Consider the following 21,079-nt stretch of genomic DNA (forward strand, 5'->3'; position numbering starts at 1 on the left):
AGTTTCTTCTTCTTCCTTTAATTTTAGCAGCCCTTGAAGCGAATCTTTTTGTAGTTCTTCAAGAGTGGTGCTTTTTCCAGCACCACTCTGGCCATAGGCTAAAATTATAGTATGTTTCCCATACTTCACTTCATCAACTATATTTTTAATTTCACTTTTTAAAGCCTCATAATAAATTTTCTCCAACTGGAAACTCTTTGCCAGTTCATATTGTGTTCCTGTAAATCAATTTAGAAATATATTAATCACAGTTAAAAAATCCAGCATTGAATGTAATGAAACGCCAATTTCTAGGTGTGCTCCAGTGGTTTGCTGAAGCTACTATTTCTAATGTGTCATACTATTTGGTGTTGTCATTTGCATGGTTCTATTGGCCTATAAGGGACCTGTACTTCTTGAATTTTGTTTTTTCATTTCATGGTTTAATACGTCTTTGTTGCAATAAATTCAAGAACCGAGGGTTTTATTAGCATGTTAAGGGATTTAACGGGGAAGGGGGTACCATTGTAACACGGGGGGGGGGGGTTACCATTGTAACACGGGGGGGGTTACCATTGTAACACGGGAGGGGGGGGTTACCATTGTAACACGGGGGTGGTACCATTGTAACACGGGGGGTCGGTACCATTGTAACACGGGGGGTGGGGTTACCATTGTAACACGGGGGGGGGGTTACCATTGTAACCACGGGGGGGGTGGGTTACCATTGTAACACGGGGGGGGGGGGTTACCATTGTAACACGGGGGGGGGGTTTACCATTGTAACACGGGGGGGGGGTTACCATTGTAACACGGGGGGGGGTTACCATTGTAACACGGGGGGGTTACCATTGTAACACGGGGGGGTTACCATTGTAACACGGGGGGTTACCATTGTAACACGGGGGGGTTACCATTGTAACACGGGGGGTTACCATTGTAACACGGGGGGGGGTTACCATTGTAACACGGGGGGGGGGTTACCATTGTAACACGGGGGGGGGGTTACCATTGTAACACGGGGGGGGGGTTACCATTTGTAACACGGGGGGGGGGTTACCATTGTAACACGGGGGGGGGTTACCATTGTAACACGGGGGGGGTTACCATTGTAACACGGGGGGGGTTACCATTGTAACACGGGGGGGGGGTTACCATTGTAACACGGGGGGGGGTTACCATTGTAACACGGGGGGGGGGGTACCATTGTAACACGGGGGGGGTTACCATTGTAACACGGGGGGGGTTACCATTGTAACACGGGGGGGGTTACCATTGTAACACGGGGGGTTACCATTGTAACACTGGGGTTCTTGTTCTCGTCCTTCACCCCCTTTCTCTCTCTGCCCGTATTTTAACCTTGTTCTCTGTACCAAGGGACCTACCGTCGGAGATCATTCCAGACGCTGCCTTTATCTATTGTAATGAAGTAAAGCGAAAAGGGAAAACGGCCTATTGACATAGCTCGAGTGCATGGGGGAGTTGTGTAAAACCCTGGTTTGTCTCTCGGAGAGGCTGCAGGATCCATTAAGTTCAGTAGAACTTCGGTTTCAACTCTTCAACTCGTCTTGATTGAACGAAGTCATTCATGTGGTCCATTCATTCATGTGGTCATTCATTCATGTGGTGTTAACTTGTTATTTTTGCAATCTTTTTGAGAACTCTAAATACATCTAGAGTTATTCTGGTAGATGTTTTTGCAGGTTTGATAAAACATCTTCATTGCTGGAGTTCTCTTCTTTATCTCATGTAAATAATGGGTCAGTTTGCTGTTCCGATAAGATGTGCTGGAACCCTGAAAACAAATTAAAATAATTCTTTTATCTTAAAAATATTCATTACATATATAGACAGCTAAGTACTTTTCATACACCACTTGTTCAAATATTAATTTTGGATTTAAATAGTTAAAGATAAACTGCCCATCCAAAAAGTGTTAAATGTAATGAAATGTTATTTTCTGGGCGAGTACAGGAGGCTCCCTCGAGTTACCAGTCTAATATGCGAATCATTAAACTGGGGCAATATAGTCTAAGGAGTTCAGCCTACCAGCGACTGAGCCAGAACCTGGCCCCCCCTCAGAGGCACAGGGAGCAATGGTCCTGGAAAACTCAATTTTAACATTTGTAGTGCTTTAACTCGTTGACAAAGCCTGGAAAGAAGTGACTCAAAGAATCCTGATCTCCGGCTGGAGAGAATAGTGGCCTGAATGGGTGCTAGAACTAGACTTTAAGGGGGTTTGAGCCTGCAAATTACAGTACTTTACAGTTAGTTACAGTACTGACGGCTTTGGCCTCCTCCACCTTCTGACCTTGGAGATGTTTTTGAGGAATTCAGGGGGAGATACATGAAATGAGGATTACAATTAACAACCTGCAAAGTGAGCCCACATGAGCAATTTTTCCTGCCCGAAACGCTTTGCGTAATGGTGGCTTTAGGCATTGTATGTACTAGCTCTATCTATAAATCCAACTTTTTTGTATCTCGCCTTGTATGTATGTACTTTTCCTGAATAAATATTTGTATTTGTATAAATCACAATAGCGTGATGCATCAATAAACAAATCCACAAGGGCCATAACGAGGATTCAAACCTGCATCAGAGAGCATCTCAGATGCTGCCTTAATCGACTGAGCTATGACATAAGAATTGCAACCAGAAATTCAACTGAATTTACTTGGATCCTGCAGCCTCTCCGAGACACAAACCAGGATTTTACACAATTTTCCCCATGCACACGAGCTATGTCAATAGGCTGTTCTACCTCTTCGCCCCTTACTTCATTACACTTCAGTAATTCAGTTGAATTTCTGGTTGCAATTCTTATGTCGTAGCTCAGTCGATTAAGGCAGCGTCTGGGATGCTCTCGGACGCAGGTTCGAATCCTCGTCACGGCCCTTGGGGATTTGTTCATGTTTGTTTGTTTTTAGTGGGGGAGTTCTGCTTAGCAGTTTGGTTTTCGGTAGTAATGTTTCCCAGTTGGGATCTGTTTTTGGGATGCCTACCTTTATGGGTGCCTAACCTGGTAGCTGGCAGACAGTGCTTCCAACCACTTGGAGGTTTCTATAGGCTATTGCTCTAAGGTGGGGGGGGGAGGGGCCAGGTTCTGGCTTTTAGTCCCTGGTATGCTGAACTCCTTAGACTGTCCCGGTCTAATGATTCACATATTAGCCTGATAACTCCAGGGAGCCTCCGGGGACTTGCCCAGAAAATGGCGTTTCATGACATTCAATGCCGTTTTTTTATTAATATTAATTTATTAACCTAACACACACTAAAATTTCTGTACATGAGCTTAGCAAGGTAAGTTTTGATTACCAGCAAATGCTTCACTGGTTGATTGCCCTTTGCATTCTAGTAAGCATATGTCTTCAGATGTAATTCAGTAATGAAGTTAAAACTCCCAATACCCTGGATTTTTGTCAAATTTGGCAAAGTTAAGGAGACAAATACTTGATTTTGACCAGACTACCCAAAGAACTGGATTAATTGAGAGCAGATTGGTGATCTTTTACAGAACGAGTGACACTTACCTGCATCTTGAATTGTTATTTTCTTTGTTTATTGTATACTGCATTACTTGCTCATGTTTAAGTAATGCAGGAGACAATAACAGGAACGGTTCCACTTTTTTCTGAAAATTGAAATACATATTAATTTGGATGAAAACCATAAATGTGTATTTTGTGAAAATTTACATCAGGTCTTCTGCACTCTCCTGAGTGCTTTATCTACTAGGTCTGAGTATGTAGCAAGATAACACAAGATAATTTTATTTAAGGAAAATACATACACAATGAGTTACAGAATGCTGGATTTTCTATATAAAGCAGGTATATAATGTAATGTCTAAAGCCACTAGAACGCACAGCGTTTAGGGCGTTGAGCACAAGGACCAGCGTTTTGGATAAGGACGAGACTTAAAACTCGACAACTAATACTGTACTGGTATTATTCATCAATAATTTATCAAGCACCTTAACCCTTCAATTGCCCATCGCATCATATGATGCTTTGACTGACTTGCAGTAAATTGAGCATCGCATCATGTGATGCTTTGGAGCACTACAAGATTTAAACGGCCCGTGGATTCATGGGGTTCACCACACCTTCATCAGGGCTCTTTCAAACAGACGCCATTTTTTTTTTAAATCGTGGGCCAATAATATTCTTGTTCATGCTATTATGTAGCGATGATATTATTACAGAAGACCCCCGACTGTGATAAAACTGACCAGGGTTCTGATAATAGCAGGATTGTGGTGATATTTAGCGCTGTGCGCCATGGAGGGAGGAGTAATGCTGTGGGAGGGGAGGGTAGTGGCATTATCTTCTGTGTGTGGCCACCTTTTATTGATGCACTCACCATACAAGCTTAGTGGTATGGTGAGTGCACACAGTCAGCTGGCGGCTTCTTCCCTCACACATTCAGGGTCAAACGCACTAAAATTTCACCCCCAACAATACTGTTTGTGGTGTTAATACCCTATATACAGATTATAGGGTTAATACCCTATATTATATATAAGTTATCTACATGTTTTGTTCACCATAAACTGTTCAACTAAGCTGATATAATGCCCAAAGAACATAGTGACCACCCTTACCAACATGACAAATCATGCAGATGTTGCCACACCCATCACCAAAATGTCTTCTTCCCCCACACTCCTTTTGCTGTTATTACACTATATACACATTATATATAAGTATCTACATTTGTGTTTCACCATAACGAACCACTAAGTTGGTATGCTGAGTGGCAGTAGCAGCCAGTGGCAGCCTGCCACTGGCCGCTACTCCCTCCCTCACCTCACTCGCCACCATTCTCCTCCCACCATACTGTTTTTGCTTTTATATACAGATGTTATATATAAGTATCTGCATGCTTTGTTTACCATAGTGAACAAACTAAGCTGGTATAGTGAGTCCAGACAGTAAAAGGTGGTCACAAAGAGTCAGCAGACAATGCTACCTCCCTCCCCACCAAGATTACTCCTCCCACTACAGCGCTAATTATCACAACAATCCTGCTGTTATCAGAATCCTGGTCATTTTTATCAGTCAGGGGGTCTTCTGTAATAATAATAATGCTAAATAATAGCATGAACATGTATATTATGGCAATTTTAGGTGATGCTGTGGTCACAAGCTGAACAGCAGTGCTGTGAGCTCATGCTGCGTGCGTCAGGGCTTGGTGGCTCACTCAATACTGAGGCCCCTCACACCCGGGAATTTGGTGTGAGGGGCCCACGATTTTGTTTGAAAACAGTGTCTGTTTACAGAGCCCTGATGAAGGTGTGGCGAACACCGTGTATCTGCGGGTCGCTTTAAGTCTTGCGTAGTACTCCAATCCATCATATGACGGGATGCACAATTTATAGCAAGTCACTCAACCCATCATATGATGTGTTGTGCAACTTAAGGGTTTAAAGGTTGGTTTTATGAAAGTTAGCATAAAAATCATGAATATCTCATGAAGAATAGACAGACAAAAATAGAGAACAGAAGCAGAGATAACAAGGGAGAAACAAAGGCAAAGAACACCACAGTAGACTAAGTAAGACCAGGATCAGTGAAATTGGGGTTACGGGGTATAGGCAAAGCAAGCAAGACAATGGAGTCAAGGGAGCAGGAGGATGAATCCTGTCAGCCAATTACTCCAGCTTTAAATAGTGTTAGTTTGCAACAATATTCCACTCGAGACTACAATATGTTTAATAACTACATACCTCACATTTCTTAAGTCTTCCTTTAGACTATGTATACGCCTCTGGTATGCCTCCTGTCTCTCCTGCAAATGGGTTCTTAATCTTTGATCAGTGAATTGGGGTTAAGGGGTATAGGCAAAGCATGGAGACAATGGAGTCAAGGAAGCAGGAGGATGGATCGGGTCAACAAATAATGGATCAAGTCGGCAAGCTTTTGAATAGGGCTGTTAGTTTGCAATAATATTCCACTCTAGAGACTACAATATGTTTATTAACTACATACCTCATATTTTGTTAATTTTTTCTTGAGATCTTCGACCTCGGCTTCATATTCTCTATTCTTAGCTTCATATTCTCTATTCTTATAAATAAGAATAGAGATCTCTTCTCTACCCCACACCTTCCCTTCAATTGTTATTGAAGGTTGAAGGCTGTGAGGGAGTGTAACATGTTCCTAATTCGAGGAACCAGTATCTGAAATATCTCCGGTGGTCCTATGGAGAGAGCAAAAGGCCATTAGTGAAACAGAGATGAATCCGAAATATTTTCTCTTGTGCAAAATCTAGATTAAAAGTGTTGAATGTAATGAAATTCCAGTTTCTGGATGAGCCCCAGAGGCTCCCTGAAACTCATACACTGATTAATGCCATATTTCTCGGTGCCATTAGTCGCAAAGTTCTATTGGTCTACAGAGGGCTACAAGCCAGAACCAGGTCTCGGAGGCAAAAGGAGTGATGGCCTTTGAACACTTCAATGTAAAGTTATTTATACTTGCCACCAACTGGGAAGGAACCCAGAAAGAGGCAAACCAAAAGACTGCATGGTTAAAACTAAATACCACAGCCTGAAAATTGCTCAAAATGAACCAGCGTTGAATGTAATGAATGCCATTTTTCTGGGCAAGTCCCAGAGGCTCCTCGTAGCTTACTGGACTGATATGTTTCTAGACCATTTTCATTGACGTTCTTGTGTACCAGGGACCACGAGCAAGAACCGAGCCCCCTCAGAGGCATTAGGAGCAATGGCCTATAGAAACCCCCATGTGGTTGGAGGCATTCCATGTGTGCCAATGACCGGGTTAGGCCACCCAGAAAGGTAGGCGTCCCAAAAGAAACCTGGTTAAAAATTGCTACCGAAAGCCAAAACTATCAAGCAGAACTCCCCAATCTGAAAATGAGCAAACAAGCATGACATCATTACTGTCGTTGTCTGTGCAGCTCCCCCCCCCCTCCCCAAGAGGGGGAAGGGGGAGCCCCAGACCCCCATGTCGGTCATGCCACCCTAGTTCAGAGGTTGAATATAAAAACGTGAATATCGCCGACTGGAAGATTGCCGAAGAACCTCCAGGATTTCGCCCAGAAAATGGAGTTTTCATTACATTCAACGCTGGTTTTCTGTGGATAGCTCCTCTGGCTCCCTGGAGCTACCTAACCACAGAAAAGGAAAGAGGGACGTACCTTGGAGGCTGCCGCCATTCACACCAACTCGAAGTTGAGACCACTGGCTGCAACCTGCGACCCATAGCGACACACGCCTGACTAGGACCAGGAACATGAACTAGGTAACGGGCGGCCAGGACCCTGTCCGACCTCCAAAATCCTCGCGCCCAAATGTCAACTCAAGACATATCGCCCAAAAAGCAGCAGCTAGAGTAGCAAATTAGCGAACGTCATGGATTCGAGTAGACCGCAGGCTGGCTGGAATGAATAACCCTGCGGACGACCTGGGAGACCCGAACCCACAAACAGTGGAGGAAAACAAACTCGTAGCACATCCCCGGCCAGAGAGGCCATGGTGCACGAATAATGGTGAAGAGCCGCAACCGGACACAAAACATGGTGCACCCCCCGGCCAAACCAACCAAGCATCAACCCAACAGCCCTTACGGAAAGCCACCATTCCATTCTTCGCCAGAAAAGAGGGAGACTGCTGAAAATGAACAAACCTTCCACCAGGACAAAGAGCAGAAAATCGTGCACGGGAAGAGAGCATGAAGCTTCCCAACCTGACCCCCAGAAGCTAATGCCAACAGGAAAAAGAGCCTGAGAAAAACAATCCAGAACTGAAGGAGCCACAACAAACCAAGGAGAAAAGAGAGCACCCAGTCCAAAGACCAGGACAACTCGGTTGGTGCATGAGCAGGCCGAAGGTGCACAGTGCATAATGCTTGCGGAACGGAGCGGAAGTAACAACCCTCAGAATGCAAGCAAAAGCGGCTCTGCCAACACCACACGATTTGAGGCAACAGTATTCAGCATCAAAAGACGGTTTCTGAAAAAGTCGAGAGGACAAAACAACCAGATCCGAAATAGATGACAATCTACGGAGGGAGAGAACCCGACAGAAAGAACACCAGGAAACTTCATACTGTCGCCGAGACGAAACTCGCAAGTGGGACACCATCTGTGAAGCCACCTGATCACCATGCAAGTGGTGATAAACCAGGTCAGAAAGACACAGAGCAGAGGAGACCACCAAACCAGCCACGTACCATACTGGTCCAATCTGCTGAAAGAGGTGGAACTGCAGGAAACTTCGCGGGTTCGAACACTGAACAAGCTGCGCCTGAAACCAAAGCTGGGTCAGCCACCAAGGGGCCAATAGGACTACTACTCTCTGGGATGGCTCTAAAAGAGCCAGAAGTCGCTAAGAGACCAGCCCCAAAGAGCCAAGGACCGAAGAGAACCCACACGGGTCAGGCAAGGAACCACCGGAGTGCAGTCCAAATGGAGCCTGATCGAAACCCGAGCGACCCGCACCCTCTGAAGTGACAGCCAAACAGGCGCGAACTGTGTTGAGCCCTACTGAAGGACGGAGCCCACTGCTCCTGGCCGGCCTGGTGAGCACTGGTCACAAAGCCCCAGCCAAGAGACAAGGCATCCGTAAACACTTTGAGCGAGGGCTCGGGTAGGAGCCACGGCATTAAGTGAAGCATTAAATGTGCAAAAACTAGAATATAGAAAAAAAGGCGATATAATCACTACTTACAAAATAGTAACAGGAATCGATAAAATTGATAGGGAAGAATTTCTAAGACCCGGAACGTTATTTATTTAATTTATTTATACTAAAGAAGGTACATTGGGTTTGAGAGTACAGAGCATTAAAGTTTTTCATACATACATTCTTGTAAAGCCACTAGCACGCATAGTTTCATGCAAATCCCTAAACTAACAGGTAATTTTAGACAATTCACAGCAAAATTGACAAATGTTTACAGGTACATTTCAGCCTTACTATACAGGTACAGATAATTTTAAGTGGAATAATTACAGCAAACCGTCAAATGTTTACAGGAACATTGCAAACACTTTTGACACAAAAGCAGATTAGAATGCACAATAATGAAAGGATTACTAGGTACATTAGGACAACATTCCAGGGTTACACATTGGTTCACTGAAGCAAAATGAGGATCATTTCAAGGAATAATGCAGCAGGATAATTACTCAATACAACAACCATGATATCAGATGATACTGTTAATCACAACTACCTCTTACTTAAACTCCAGCATTATGGAATCCAAAGCCTTGCCCTGGACTATATCCGATCCCAACTTAGTGACACACCAATGTGTAGCCATCAATGATACGACCTCTTCCACTCTACCAATAACAGTTGGAGTGCCACAGGGCAGCATCTTGGAACCTCTTGTATTTCTTATATATATCAATGATCTGCCTAATGTTTCTAATATTCTCAAACCTATATTGTTTGCTGGTGATACTACCCTCATCTATTCAGACCCCAACCCCCACAAACTAAATAATGTTTTGAATAATGAATTAAAAAAAAGTCCACTTATGGATGTCTACTAAAAAACTAACACTAAACATAGAAAAGACCTACATCTTACTTGGAAGCAAATCATCGAATGCAATTCAGCTACAGATAGACATCATCAGTAATAAAAATGATGGAAAGTTTCTTGACCTATTCCTAGACAAGAGACTCAACTTCAGCACCCACATTCAACACACAACTAAGAAAGTCTCTAAAACAGTTGGTATACTCTCCAAAATCAGATATTATGTTCCTAACTCTGCTCTCCTCTCTCTATTATGCACTAATCTATCCCTATCTTACTTATGGTATCTATGCGTGGGGGGTCAACCACTGCAAAACACCTGAAGCCCATCATCACCTAGCAAAAAATCTATCAAAATAATAACAAACTCTGCTTTCAGACAACACTCGGCTCCCTTGTTTAAATCCCTTAACATGCTAATAAAACCCTCTGTTCTTGAGGCTGTGGTCTTGTTTGAAGGCATATTTGCCACCGTTCACTGTTTCTCTTTGAGGAGGCCAGGTTCTGGTTTATGGTCCCTTATAGGCCAATAGAACCATGCAAATGACAACACCTAATAGTATGACACATTAGAAATAGTAGCTTCAGCAAACCACTGGAGCTCGCCTAGAAATTGGTGTTTCATTACATTCAATGCTGGATTTTTTAACTAATATATTTCTAATTATATTACAGGAAAAAAGTATCAGCAAATGAAAGTTTCACCTTCAGCAAAATAGACTACAAACATCATCATCTTCAACAAGTGACTTCAATTGAAGGTCTACTTAAAATAAAAGAAGAAAAATTGTAAGTATTTTCCTAAAATACTGTACCGTATTAGCTAGCTGATCCTGATTTCACTTGTAGAGTATATTATAGCAATTATATACAATGGGGTCTCGACTTACGATGCTAATCCGTTCCGAGAGACGGATCGTAACTCGAAATATCGTAAGTCGAAGTGATTTTTCCCATAAGAAATAAAGGGAACTGAATTAATCCGTTCCCCACCCTTCAAAATATTAACATACAAATACTGGGCCCGGGGAAGAGGGGTACACTGGGGAGGGGTTTGTTGAGGGTTGGGTGGAGGTCTGATACGGAAGAGCATGTGGTTGGTAGTGTTGATGATAGTATGGTGGTTGTTGTTGGTGTGGTATGTAGTGATGTGGTTGTGGCTGGTAGTGTGGTGGCAGTTGTTGTGGTGGTTGTTGTGGGTGTGGTGTGGTGGTGGTGGTGGTGGTTGTTGTGGTTGTAGTGTAGTGATGCTTGTGGGTGGTGGTGTGGGTAATATGCTGGGTGTTGGTAGTTTGGTGGTGGTTGTGGGTAGTATGGTGGTTGTTGGTGATTGTGGTTGCTGTGCTGATTGAGGATGGAGTTAGTACTGTTTTTGGTGAACCAGACTGCACCAATCCCAGGGGCCCCACAGTTGCATCATCCCCTGGAGTCTGTTGTTGGACGGGGGTAGATGTTCCATTGTTGGGGTCTACTTCCCCATCACTCCCTATGGCCACCCCCAATCATCGTGATATCCGTGGACCGAGAGCCCTTGACGAAATCCTGCTATCGTCCAGGGCTGCTGCCCCTTTGGCCCCCGGATCCGTTACTCCCGCCTGGGCACTCCCTGGGCTCCCGATGGGGTCACCTTGCCCCACTGTGGGGCCCGCTTGGGTTTTCTAAAGAGCTAACGACTGCACCGCCCCCACAGTTGGGGGTTTGTCGCGGCCCCCCCCCCCCCCAGGTAGTCTTGTTTTCTACCATGCCTTTACTTCTGAGAAATGTGTACCTACAACCTGCACTTTTCTCGCTATTCCACACAAACTGACCCTACTGGGTGTAGTATGCAAGGAGCTATCACAAGCTATCGCCTTTGAAATTTTAACGCATTCCTAACTCGACAATTAAGCCCACTCTCGATAACCTCTCAAAGTATTCCCGAACCTTTTACGTTAAAATTCTCGAGCATCTATATCGGAACTATCCTTCATTCATACTTTTTCTTAACCGCGTTCCACAGCACCAGTGAGAACCATCAGTCCTTCGCCTATTGACAGGTGGTGACAGATGTCGGCGTCAGAATCTCGCTCCACCAATGAATGAAATTCTTTTGTCTTGTATCCTCGTCTCTCATTCGTAAAAGTAATACGCAGATAGAATACACAACCTGACTTGACTACCATTTATCACTGAAACAAGATACTGTACTGTATACAATGTCAAATAAAATACATGTGCAATTATAAACCAAATAAAAAGGTCACATTAATTATTAGATGGCCGAAAATACTAGAATGAACTTGATAGAATGAAATTATTATTACTACATTCCTTTAACACACACTATTGACTGTACTGCAATTGAAAAGAATTAAAGTGAGAATTTCTAGTCTCTAAATACGAGTCCGATATAAATCTTAATTGAATAATTACCGAATTCTTGAAAATATTCTGAAATTATACAATTAATATTTCCGTGAAGTAACTACTCAGAATTTATTGTAAATAATTTAAGTTTCTAAATTTTCTAAGGTCGCCATAATGTCCTTTCCTGAAGTCAGGTTTTTCAACTGCTTCAACCTACTTGTATTTTTCCAGATTATAACGCATTGCCTACTTTATTCCCAAAAAGACATGGTCACTTTTACCCAAGGGAGGAAGGTACTGAATGTCAAATATTTCTTCCTCTTTCCTGGTAAATATCAAATCTAGCATGGAGGGAACGTCCCCTTCCCTCATCCTCGTAGCTTGTTTAACATGTTGATACAAGAATGTTTCCAGGACGTCTACAAATCTACAGGTCCAAAAATCTTCTGTTTTAGCTTCATATGCTTCCCAGTCTATGGATTTAAAGTTGTAATCGCCAACTATAAACAGTCGTGATCTATCGTTATCCGCTCTCGCTATAAAATCTGAGACCATCCCGTTTATTATCTAGCGCCTCCTTTGACCATGTGCTGCTTGGCGGTGGACTGTATGCATTTATGGTCGTTAGTTTATCATTCTCATGGCAGATCTCTTAGTGCTATTATGTCAACTTCTTGTGGCTGTGGTCTTTAGTTTTAACAATGCAGTCTTTTGGTTTGCCTCTTTCTGGGTTCCTTACCCAGTTGGTGGCAAGTATAAATAACTTTACATTTGAAGTGTTCAAAGGCCATCACTCCTTTTGCCTCTGAGACCTGGTTCTGGCTTGTAGCCTTCTGTAGACCAATAGAACTTTGCGACTAATGGCACCGAGTAATATGGCACTGATCAGTGTATGATAGTTTCAGAGAGCCTCTGGGGCTCATCCAGAAACTGAAATTTCATTACATTCAACACTTTTTTAATCTAGATTTTGCATAAGAGAAAATATTTCGGATTCATCTGTTTCATTAATGGCCTTTTGCTCTCTCCATAGTACCACCAAAGATGATGTTCATGTTCCACATCAACCAGATGTGGAACATGTTCCACATCCACATCATATCACACCTTCAATAATAATTGAAGAAAAGGTGTGGCTCAAAGACGATATCACAGCCTTAAGTAAATATAAACAACTAGAGAAGGAAAATGAAGATCTAAAAGAAAAATTTAAAAAATATGAGATATAGTTAATAAACATATTGTAGTCTCTAGAGTGGAATATTGTTGCAAACTAACAACCCTATTTAAAGCTGGAGTAATTGCTGACATGATTCATCCTCCTGCTCCCTTGACTCCATTGTCTTGCTTGCTTTGCCTAGACCCCGTAACCCCAATTTCACTGATCCTGGTCTTACTTAGTCTACTGTGTTGTTCTTTGCCTTTGTTTCTCCCTTGTTATCTCTGCTTCTGTTCTCTATTTTTGTCTGTCTATTCTTCAATGAGATATTCATGATTTTTGTGCTAACTTTCATAAACTAACCTTTAACCCTTAAGTTGCACAACACATCATATGATGGGTTGAGTGACTTGCTATAAATTGTGCATCCCATCATATGATGTATTGGAGTACTACACAAGATTTAAAGCGACCCGCAGATACACGGTGTTCACCACACCTTCATCAGGGCTCTTGTAAACACAGTTTTAAACAAAATCGTGGGCCAAATTCCCGGGTGTGAGGGGCCTCGGTATTGAGTGATCCACCAAGCCTGACGCACGCAGCATGAGCTCACAGCACTGCTGTTCAGCTTGTGACCACAGCATCGCCTAAAAATGCCATAATGTACATGTTCATGCTATTATTTAGCATTATTATTATTACAGAAGACCCCTGACTGATAAAAATGACCAGGATTCTGATAACAGCAGGATTGTTGTGATAATTAGCGCTGTAGTGGGAGGAGTAATCTTGGTGGGGAGGGAGGTAGCATTGTCTGCTGACTCTTTGTGACCACCTTTTACTGTCTGGACTCACTATACCAGCTTAGTTGTTCACTATGGTAAACAAAACATGCAGATACTTATATATAACATCTGTATATAAAAGCAAAAACAGTATGGTGGGAGGAGAATGGTGGCGAGTGAGGTGAGGGAGGAGTGGCAGCCAGTGCTGCCACTGGCTGCTACTGCCACTCAGCATACCAACTTAGTGGTTCGTTATGGTGAACACGAATGTAGATACTTTTATATAACGTGTATAAATAGTGTAATAACAGCAAAAGGAGTGTGGGTGAGGCAAAATCTGCATGATTTATGTTGGTAGGGGTGGCCACTATTCTCTTTGGGCATTATATCAGCTTAGTTGAACAGTTATGGTGAACAAAACATGTAGATACTTATATATAACGTCTGTATATAGGGTAATAACACCACAAACAGTATTGTTGGGGGTGAAATTTTTAGTGCGTTTGACCTTGAATGTGTGAGGGAAGAAGCCGCCAGCTGACTGTGTGCACTCACCATACCACTAAGCTGGTATGGTGAGTGCATTCAATAAAAGGTGGCCACACAGTCAGAAGATAATGCCACTACCCTCCCCTCCCACAGCATTACTCCTCCCTCCATGGCGCACAGCGCTAAATATCACCACAATCCTGCTATTATCAGAACCCTGGTCAGTTTTATCACAGTCAGGGGTCTTCTGTAATGTCATCGCTACATAATAGCATGAACAAGAATATTATGGCATTTTTAGGCGATGCTGTGGTCACAAGCTGAACAGCAGTGCTGTGAGTTCAAGCTGCGTGCGTCAGGCTTGGTTGCTCACTCAATACTGAGGTCCCTAACACCCGGGAGTTTGGCCCACGATTTAAAAAAAAAATGGCGATTGTTTAAAAGAGCCCTGATGGTGTGGTGAACCCCGTGTATCCGCGGGCCGTTTAAATCTTGCGTAGTACTCCAAAGCATCACATGATGCGATGCGCAATTTACTGCAAGTCGGTCAAAGCATCATATGATGTGATGCGCAATTGAAGGGTTAAGGTGCTTGATAAATTATTGATGAGTAATACTAGTACAGTATTAGTTGTCGAGTTGTAAGTCTCGTCCTTATCCAAAACGCTGGTCCTTGTGCTCAACGCCCAAAACGCTGTGCGTTCTAGTGGCTTTAGACATATATTATATACTGCTTTATATAGAAATCCAGCATTCTGTAACTCATTGTGTATGTATGTATGTATTTTACCTAAATAAAATTATCTTGCTATATACTCAGACCTAGTAGATAAAGCACTCAGGAGAGTGCAGAAGACCTGATGTAAATTTTCACAAAATACACAAATATTTATGGTTTTCATGCAAATTAATATGTATCTATTTTCAGAAAAAAGTGGAACCTTTTTTGGTTTTGCTTCCTGCATTACTTGCTCAACCTAAGTAATGCAGTATACAATAGATAAGGAAAAATATCATTTCCAAATGAAGGTAAGTGTCATTCGTTCTGTAAAAGATCACTAATCTGCTCCCAATTAATCCAGTTCTTTGAGTAGTCTGGCCTAAATCAAGTAAGTATTTGTCTCCTTAACTTTGCCAAATTTGACAAAATCCAGGTTATTGGGAGTTTTAACTTCATTACTGAATTACATCTGAAGACATATGCTTACTAGAATGCAAAGGGCAATCAACCAGTGAAGCATTTGCTGGTAATCAAAACTTACCTTGCTAAGCTCATGTACAGAAATTTTAGTGTTAGGTTTATAAATTAATATTAATAAAAAAACAGCATTGAATGTCATGAAACGCCATTTTCTGGGCAGTCCCCGGAGGCTCCCTGGAGCTATCAGGCTAATATGTGAATCATTAGACCAGGGCATTATAGTCTAAGGAGTTCAGCATACCAGGGACTAAAAGCCAGAACCTGGCCCCCCCTCCCTCAGAGCAATAGCCTATAGAAACCGTGCAGTGGAGTGGGAGGGATGCAGAGGGAGAGTCTGGGATTTGGCCAGAAAATGGCATTTCATTACATTCAATGCTGGGTTTCTGTGGAGAGCCCTTCCGGCTCCCTGGAGCTATCTGTGGGAACCGACCTGTGAGATTTATATTTATTTAATTTATATGAATTTATATTTACGTTAATTTATATACTTCGATAGCAATTTGTATAATGATAAGTGGACTGTATTTCTGCAATAATCTCAATCTCACAAATCGATCCTCTACACATTAGGGGGGGTTTATTAAATTAATATATATATGCAGCCAATCAAACTACTGAAATAACTACATACATTAAAGAGGTTCCTTATCTTATAGTACAGCAGGTTAGTCCACCAGGTATAACTAGGGTGTAGACACCAAATTATCCTCTTTGAGGTAGCTTCCATATCACCCAGTAACTGGTGCACAAAATCTTCCTTCCTCGTCTTGACCTGTCAAAAGTGCGCTAGCTGTGAAGCCAGAATCCTATATATGACAAGCTATATCAGAGAAAACACTATACAGTACATGGAACATGAAGACCTGGCTTAATTACCTTTAGTTTGAGGCTTCCACGTGATCTAACCGGGTCACCCTATATCCTGACATTAATGGCCATAAATGAATGATAAACGGGTTTCGGATAGACTTAACTTGAATTGTAGACATCGTGTTGGAGATGGTACCTTTGGTTTCCATAACACTACGTCCAAGTAAAATTAACAGGAGCCGTATTTGCTCCCGTGTGCCTCTGGTCTCGTATAAACAATGGCTGTTTAACACTCCATTCTATTGACGTTACTGGCCGACATTGTCCAGAATGATAGGAGCCGAATTTGCTCCACACGTCTCGGAGGTGACACAACAATGGCTGCCCTCCTTCCTCACTCCCCCCTGGCCTACTTTGTCCAGATTTCAGAAAGTGATAGAAGGGTCACATTTACTCTACTTTAATATTGATAATTAAGTTAATTTATATAAGATGTTTTTATGATGGTAAAGTCCAAAGACTAATGTATTTAAGAATAATTCCCAGCAAAATAGCTGGTGAATTATAATAGTATGTGGTGATGATATCCCGTTTTCTTTAGACGGTAAATCCACTACAAGTTACGTTTTCTATGGGTAACTTGTTGGTAATACAGTTATTATCTGTATAATTATTAAATGGTGTCGGATTTTCCGACACTATCTATCCACAGTAAAAGGAAAAGAGGGACTTACCTGGGTGGCAGCCACCACTTGCACCTAAACTCCAAGTAGAGACAACTGGCTGCAACCTGCGACCCAAAGCGACACTCGCCCAACTAGGGCCAGGACATTAACGAGGTAATGGGTGGCCAGGACCCTTTTCGACCTCCAAAATCCCTATGCCCAAATATCAGCCCAAGACATATTACTAAAAAGACAGCTATAGCAGCAAACGTGCGAACATCTTGGACATGAGGATAGACCGCAGGTTGGCTGGACCGAATAACCCTGCGGGGAGGACCTGGGAGACCCGAGCCCTGGAACAAGGAAGAAGGGAAATTGGGCAACCCAAAGGGCGTCCCAGCCACCGAGGCCGTAGTGCACAAATAACGGCAAAGAGCTGTAACCAGACATAATGCACAATGCACCCCAGGCTGAATGAACCAAGCATCAACAACCCAAGGAAGTCTCTGGAAAGCGGCAGTCACGTTCTTTGCCAGAAAAGAGGGATATGGCTGCAAACGAACAAACCTACCACCAGGCTCAAAAACAGAAACCCTGAACCGGAGGAGAGAATGAAGCGTCCAGATCTACCTCCAGTGGCCAATGCCAACAAGAAAAGAGGCTTATCAAAACAATTCTGAACCAATGGGGCCACCACAAACCGAGGAGAAGAGAGAAATCAGAGCACCCGGTGCAACGACCAGGGCAGCTCAGTCGGCGCATGAGCAGGCCGGAGGTGAAACAACGCACAAGACAGCTTGTGAAACAGAGCAGAAGTAATATAAACCCCAAACGCAAGCAGGAGTGTGCCTGCCAGCGCTGTACGATATAAGGCAACAGTATTCGACATAAGACGAAAGTCCTGAAACAGTCAGAGAGAAAGGACAAAAGAACTCAACCTGAAACCAAAGACAACCCACATAGACCCACCTGATCACCATACAAGTGGTGATAAACCCACATCAGAAAGACCAGTTGCATAGACTGATACCTGCTTGATGGGGTTCTGGGAGTTCTTCTACTCCCCAAGCCCAGCCCGAGGCCAGACTTGTGAGAGTTTGGTCCACCAGGCTGTTGCTTGGAGCGGCCCTCAGGCCCACATACCCACCACAGCCCGGCTGGTCTGGCACTCCTTGAAGAAAACAATCTAGTTTCCTCTTGAAGATGTCCACGGTTGTTCCGGCAATATTTCTGATGCTCGCTGGGAGGGTGTTGAACAACCGCGGACCCCTGATGTTCATACAGTGTTCTCTGATTGTGCCTATGGCACCTCTGCTCTTCACTGGTTCTATTCTGCATTTTCTTCCATGTCGTTCACTCCAGTATGTTGTTATTTTACTGTGCAGATTTGGGACCTGTCCCTCCAGTATTTTTCATGTGTATATTATTTGGTATCTCTCTCGTCTCCTTTCTAGTGAGTACATTTGGAGAGCTTTTAGACGATCCCAATAATTTAGGTGCTTTATCTCGTCTATGCGTGTCGTATATGTTCTCTGTATTCCCTCTATTTCAGCAATCTCTCCTGCTCTGAAGGGGAAAGTGAGTACTGAGCAGTACTCAAGACGGGACAACACAAGTGATTTGAAGAGTACTGTACAAACATTGTGATGGGATCTCTGGACTTGAAGGTTCTCGTAATCCATCCTATCCTTTTTCTGGCTGACGCAATACTTGCTTGGTTATGCTCCCTAAACGTTAGGTCGTTGGACATCATTATTCCCAAATCCTTGACAAGCTGTTTTCCTACTATGGGCAGATTTGATTGTGGTTTGTACCTTGAATTATGTTTCAGAGCCTCATTTTTGCTATTCTGAGTACCTGGAATTTATCACCGTTAAACATCGTGTTATTTTCTGCTGCCCAATTGAAAACTTTGTTAATGTCTGTCTGTAGTTTTTCAATGTCTTTATCTGAGGTAATTTTCATGTTGATTTTTGTATCATCTGCAAAGGATGACACGAAGCAGTGACTTGTATTTTTGTCTATATCTGATATGAGAATAAGGAACAGCAGTGGTGCAAGGACTGTACCTTGAGGTACAGAGCTTTTAACTGTGCTCGGACTCGATTTTACTTGATTGACTGTTACTCTTTGTGTTCTGTTCGGCAGGAAATTGAGTATCCAGCTTCCTACTTCACCAGTTATACCCATTGACCTCATTTTGTGTGTAATCACTCCATGGTCACATTTGTCGAATGCCTTTGCAAAATCTGTGTATACAACATCTGCATTGTTTTTCTTCTCATGCCTCAGTGATTGTCATAATGGTCAAGTAGCTGTGAGAGGCATGATCTTCCTGCTCTAAATCCATGTTGGCCTGGATTGTGGAGGTCATTGGTTTCCATGAATCTAGTGACCTGACTCCTGATTGCTCTCTCAAATGCTTTTATTATGTGGGACGTTAGTGCAACTGGTCTATAATTCTTTGCCAATGCTTTGCTACCTCCCTTGTGTAGAGGGGCTATGTCTGCTGCTTTAAGCACATCTGGTATCTCCCATGTTCAAGCTCTTCCTACACACTATACTGAGTGCCTGTGCTACTGGCACTTTGCATTTCTTTATAAATATTGAATTCCATGAGTCTGGACCCGGGGCTGTGTGCATGGGCATATTGTCAATTTTTTTTTCAAAATCTGCTACGCTCGTGTTGATATCAGTATATACCGGTGTTTGGATATCAATCATAAAGAAATTGTCCGAATCTTCCACTTTCATGCTGTGTATCAGTGCTATACATGTCCTCATACTGCTTTTTTAGACTGAAGGAGAAGATTGAATCAGCCATGTACCGGACTGGCTAGATCTGCTGAAAGCGGCAGAGTCACAGGAAAGTCCCCGGGTTCAGACAACGAGCAAGCAACGCATGACACCCAGACTGTGCCAGCCACAAGGGGCCAACAGGACTACTCTTCCATGTTAAGTCTCCAAACGAGCCAGAACCCGAAGCAACAGCTGGACTGGGGAGAAGAGGTACAGGTAACCCCACCTCGACCAGTCCTGCCAAAAGGCATCGACCCTAATGGCTTTGCAGTCGGGGAAGGGCGCCACATATACTGGGAGATGCCTCGACCATGCCAATGCGAAGAGGTCCACCTTCGGGCACCTGTACATCCGGCAGAGCCAACTGAACAAGTTGGCATTGACTGTTCATTTCGTGGACGGGAATGAACCGAGACAGGCCGTCTGCCAGGAAGGACGTTGGACACTCCCTAGATATGAACTGCCAAGAGGGCCAAACCTCAAGAACTCGGCAGACGAGTCACCCGAAGCGACCAGCCCCAAAGAGGCATGAACTGCATCAAACCCCCTCGGCAATGAACAACCGGAACGCAGTCCAAATGGAGCCAAACCATTGATCCACGAGCAACACAAACTCTCCGAAGTGACTGCCACACTGCTGCAAACTCCTGCACCACGCTGTGAGCCTGACGCAAGGACATACCCCAGCAACCCTGGCTGGCCTGGTGAGCACTGGTCACAAAGCCCTAACCGAGAGATGAGGCATCCGTGAACACATTGAGCGAGGACTCGAATAGGCGCCATGGCACTGAACCCCAAAAAACCCGAAGAGGAAGCTGGCAACGCAGCAGCTGACACAAGTCCCTTACAGTGACCGAACTCAGCGATCGCGAGAATGGCAGAAGGAACGTCTCTGAAGGAACCAGAACAGATTATGAAGCCAGAACCAACATGGCAAAGTTCAGACTCCCACACAGCTGCTTGCAATGAATGAGTGACCTAGGAGCTCCTTAGAAACAGCCGAAGGCAGAACCACAGGCGCAGCGACGACTCCGGAGGGAGAGACAAGAAAGCAGTCTGAGAGTCCCACACAAGACTCGGCCATGACCGAACCTGAGAGGGAACCAGATGGGACTTCTGCCAGATCACCAAGAACCCGAACCCGGTGAGCTGGGAAAGAACCAAACCCTTGTCAAGCAGAAACGCGGACTGGCTGGGAGCCCACACCAGTCAGTTGTCGAGGTAGGCCAGAACCCGAACCCGTAACAGACCCAATCGGGTTACCACGACCTGGGAGAGGAGTGTGAAAATGTGAGGTGCGAAATTTAAGCCGAATGGAAG

General features: G+C 43.6%; 2 long non-coding RNA genes across 3 annotated transcripts in view; one reads left to right on the plus strand and one right to left on the minus strand.

Annotated features, from left to right (window-relative positions):
• Window positions 1-21,079, minus strand: part of LOC138372089 (uncharacterized) — a 237,507-nt gene that overhangs the window by 135,400 nt on the left and 81,028 nt on the right. The window lies entirely within an intron of this gene.
• LOC138372088 (uncharacterized) overlaps window positions 1-21,079 on the plus strand; it is a 304,998-nt gene that overhangs the window by 22,160 nt on the left and 261,759 nt on the right. For both annotated transcript variants that reach the window (XR_011230710.1, XR_011230711.1), the window contains exons 2-3: window positions 10,178-10,291; window positions 15,213-15,313. This is a non-coding gene — a long non-coding RNA (uncharacterized lncRNA). The remainder of the gene's footprint in view (window positions 1-10,177; window positions 10,292-15,212; window positions 15,314-21,079) is intronic.

The sequence above is a fragment of the Procambarus clarkii genome, chromosome 37 (assembly GCF_040958095.1).
Source record: "Procambarus clarkii isolate CNS0578487 chromosome 37, FALCON_Pclarkii_2.0, whole genome shotgun sequence".
Lineage (NCBI taxonomy): Eukaryota > Metazoa > Arthropoda > Malacostraca > Decapoda > Cambaridae > Procambarus > Procambarus clarkii.